Source organism: Onychostruthus taczanowskii, unplaced genomic scaffold (assembly GCF_017590055.1).
Source record: "Onychostruthus taczanowskii isolate IOZ18803 unplaced genomic scaffold, ASM1759005v1 scaffold74, whole genome shotgun sequence".
NCBI classification, from domain to species: Eukaryota; Metazoa; Chordata; class Aves; order Passeriformes; family Passeridae; genus Onychostruthus; species Onychostruthus taczanowskii.
In genome coordinates this window covers 1942480-1946824 of record NW_024505229.1, presented here as the reverse complement: position 1 = coordinate 1946824, position 4345 = coordinate 1942480, and positions in this window count along the sequence as shown.

Sequence of the window (4345 nt, the reverse complement as noted above, 5' to 3'; positions counted from 1 at the left end):
CGCCGGGCCCGCCCCGCCCCGCGCGGGCTGCGGGCTGCGGGGGAGCGCGGTGCTGCCGGCCGGATCGGCCCCTGCGCTACCCCGGCCGGGCAGAGGCACCCGCGCTGCCAGCTCCGGGGTGCCGGCCCGCCTGCGGTGGCGGTGTGGCAGCGTGTGGCACAGGTGAGACGTGCGCGATACGCGGAGAATCGCCGTACTTCAGAAGGCTTTAATTCGCCTACAGAGTAACACCGTAGCACAGCAGAAGCCTTCAAGCGTCTGCCCATACGGAGTAACATCAGGTCACTTCAGAAGGCTGCGAGAGTCTGCCCTTTCTTGTTCTTCAGCACAACCTTTTACACCCTTACTGTACATGCACTGCACCTGGGTGCCCCATAGATCCTGCTCTGTGGCTCCGCTGTGCTCCATAGAACCTGTCCCCTGTGTCCCATAGATCCTGAAATCGTGCCTCAGAGATTCCTTCTGCCCCATAGATCCCCTGTGTCCCATAGATCCTGTCTGCCCCACAGATTCCTTCCCTTGTGTGGTTGGTCAGTGCACCCGGGCACTCCATGGCTCATTACCTTCGGTACTGTTCACCTGGCCTGCACAGCTGTAGCCCGATGGGGATGAGCCCCTCTCCCGGAGACCACAAACCGTGTATCTGCACTGCCCTGCTTCTAGGATGCTCCTGGGGTACTCCTCCCAGCACAGGAAGCCCTGTCCTGGCTGCCTTTCCAACTTCCCTCCTTGTAAATCCTGCCCTATAGCTCCCCTGTGCCCCACAGAACCTGTCTCCTGTGTCCCATAGATCCTGAAATCCTGCCCCATAGATCTTGTCTGCCCCACAGATTCCTTCCCTTGTGTGGTTGGTCAGTGCACCCGGGCACTCCATGGCTCATTACCTTCGGTACTGTTCACCTGGCCTGCACAGCTGTAGCCCGATGGGGATGAGCCCCTCTCCCGGAGACCACAAACCGTGTATCTGCACTGCCCTGCTTCTAGGATGCTCCTGGGGTACTCCTCCCAGCACAGGAAGCCCTGTCCTGGCTGCCTTTCCAACTTCCCTCCTTCCCCCAGTGGTGCTGTGCCCTGCAGCCTCCCAGCACACAGCCTGGGCTCACCGTGGAGGGGAGGCTGGTTTTTCCCATCCCCATAGGGGTGATCACATCACCCAATGGCCACAGGAGCAAGGTGTGCCAGGGACAGAGGCCACCAAGCCCCCTCTGCCTCTCAGGGATCAGGGAAACAACCCCTCAGTCCCCGAGGAAACGGCATCTGCAAGGATGGAGAGGCTGATCCACAGTGTGCTGGGCAGGACAGGATCATTTCCCAGAGGTTTGAGCTGTCACAGTCAGGTGCCTGGGGCTCCATCCTTTGACTCTGATGAGGAAGAGCTCTCACATCCCAGATCAGCAAACTCATTGTACAGCTTGGGCTGCACAATCTCGCTCCTCCCAATTCATCTGAAATGTCTGAAACCATCAGCTTCAATAATGGTTGACTGGAGAACCTAATAGGGAGCTGTGAGGAATGACATAACAAAAGAAATGTGATCCCACTCATCCCAGATGTATGGAGACATTGGGAAAATGTTGTTGTGCTTCATTTTATTTACATTTTTACCCCCAAAAAATTAAAAACCAGGTGCAATTAAGAGGGTGAAAAGGGTTTTTATTATTGACATTTTAATCACTAAGAACTACACTCAGCACAATTGAAATCTATCAGCAACAGAGGAAATTTTTCAGGATTTAAAACAGCATCCCTACACAATGGAAAAGCTGATATATTTGTAACACACATCACAGATTTAACTTCTGAAAGACTGACATTACAGTTAAACTGGACCTTGCTTTGCTTAGACAGACATGCTCTGTTATCAAAGGTGAACAGCAAAATCCAGTGGTACCTCTCAGGAAACACTGGAGGCCTCATGAATCTGTTGTCCTGCTGCTGTGGGAGCTCTTGGAGAGGATTTCACTTGAGGAAAGAAAATGAAGTGTTCAACAAAAGGCTCAAAGAGGGACCCTGAAAAATCATTCTCATCTCCTCCACTGGCAGAACAAGGTGGGTGTCTGGGGCTTTGGCTGAATGGGGATCACTGCCAACTTCCACCTGAGAAAACAAAGGAAAACCTGAGGTCTGAGATGCCTAAAACAGTGTGCATGCAGTGAGGGAGCAGGGAAAATCCTTTGTAACTCCACTATAAGAAAACTGACTACTAGAGCAGAGTGTGAAATTACTGCAGGCAGGTGTGAATGCAGAGAACCTGTATTAAAGTTCTTGGTCAAAACATTGGTGAATGTGCAGATTAACGACCCAAACTTCCTGCTAGGGTGAGCTCCAGGAGCTGGCTGCAGCATCCCTGAGACATCCCAGAGAGAGGGATGGGATGGGATGGGATGGGATGGGATGGGATGGGGTGGGATGGGATGGGATGGGGTGGGATGGGATGGATGGATGGATGGATGGATGGATGATGGATGGGTGGATGGATGGATGGATGGATGATGGATGGGTGGATGGATGGATGGATGGATGGATGGCCCTGGTGGAGGATGAGAGGGGAGCTGTTGGAGTTCTGGATCTCACAGTCAGAGTGCTCAGATGGGAGAGGACCCTAACCCTAACCTTCTGTGGGAGGGTCTCTGTGAACACCTGGAGGAGTGAGTGCTCTTAAGGGTTTTCATTTTGCTGTTCCCCTTTGTTCTGGAGCTGTTCCCTCCAGCAGTGCACGTGTAAAGCGAGGCACAGACGCTGGGCTGACACTGCTGGGAGTAGTCAAAGGGGCTCGAAAAGGCGCTGTGGGTTCCAGTTACCCTCTGGGATCCTCCCAACCAGCTGCTTCAGTGGGAGGAGGCCCTGAGCTTCCATCGGTTCCAGCAGCTGGCTGGAAGCTGGAATCCTCATCAGGCTGGAAGCCTCATCTCCCTCGCTGCTGTTGAAATCGGAGGGATCCCGGCTCTTCTGCACATCCCAGCCGGCACTCGGGAGCGGGGTTTCCCGGCTGCTGGCGGTGTGCACGGCACCCAGGGCGTGCTGCAGCCACTGCAGCCGCTTCAGCCCTTGCACCGCCCTCCCCTTGTCGTGCAGGAGCTGGTGCTCGGTCAGTGCCCTCCTGCTGCGGGGGAAGGAACGCGAGTCAGGGACGGGGATGCTGCTTCGCATCCATCGGTCCCAGATGCTTCTCTGCGCTGGGGAAGGAGCGCTGTCTCGGGATCTCCTCTGGTCCAGGTGACCCCGAGGTGTGTTAAAAGTCTCTTTTCCCCAGCCCAGCTGTCGAAGAAGAAGTCTTTGGCTCACATTCTCAAGGTTAATAGTTGTTTATTATTTTTTATTTAAAACGTTTTCTGTCTGGCCTGCTGAGGTCTGTTCTGCAGGTCAGTTTGAGGCACACTGCCTGCCCATGGGGCTGGCGTTGTCTTTTATACTACAAACTACATATTTGATATTTAGAGTCATTTTCCAATACCTATTACCTATGTTAGACAGTGACTTTCTACTCTACACCAATCCCAAAGTGCAACCATCACCAAGAAGATGGAGGCTAGGAAGAAGAAGGGAGGACAGGACAACACCCAAATCCCTCCATCTTGTCCCCTCGACCCCCACAGTAAAATTCTTCAAAATTTCACCTTTCACCCTGTGACAACTACTGTTATGCTACTTAAACTTTTGTGACTTGCAATTGCCCATGTGGCTGGCGTTGTCTTTTATACTACAAACTACATATTTGATATTTACAGTCATTTTCCAATACCTATTACCTATGTTAGACAGTGACTTTCTACTCTACACCAATCCCAAAGTGCAACCATCACCAAGAAGATGGAGGCTAGGAAGAAGAAGGGAGGACAGGACAACACCCAAATCCCTCCATCTTGTCCCCTCGACCCCCACAGTAAAATTCTTCAAAATTTCACCTTTCACCCTGTGACAACTACTGTTATGCTACTTAAACTTTTGTGACTTGCAATTTTTCATATAAAGTTTGCTTCATGGGTTGAGATCGAAATCCCAAGTGTCTTTGGCTTCCTGCCAGGGTCTCCGAGCCCCTGCCAGGATTTTGAGCCATCCAGGGCATCCAGAGGGATGTCCTGGGTTCTGACACACTGGAGGTGCCTCAGGCTCCAGCAGCCTGTCAGGAAGCTTAAAGATTCCTGGAGATAGGAAGCTTGTGGGGATTTTAAAGGTATTTTGAATTAATTCAGAGATGGGATTTTTGAGTTGTTTTAGATGGTGTGATTTATTTTTTTATATCTTCTGCATAGGCAGGAAGGGTGAGTTTGGCTCACATCTTCACTGTATGGCTCAGAAGGTCTCAAGACTTCTAGTTATAAGACTTTTTAAGGATTTATTAACT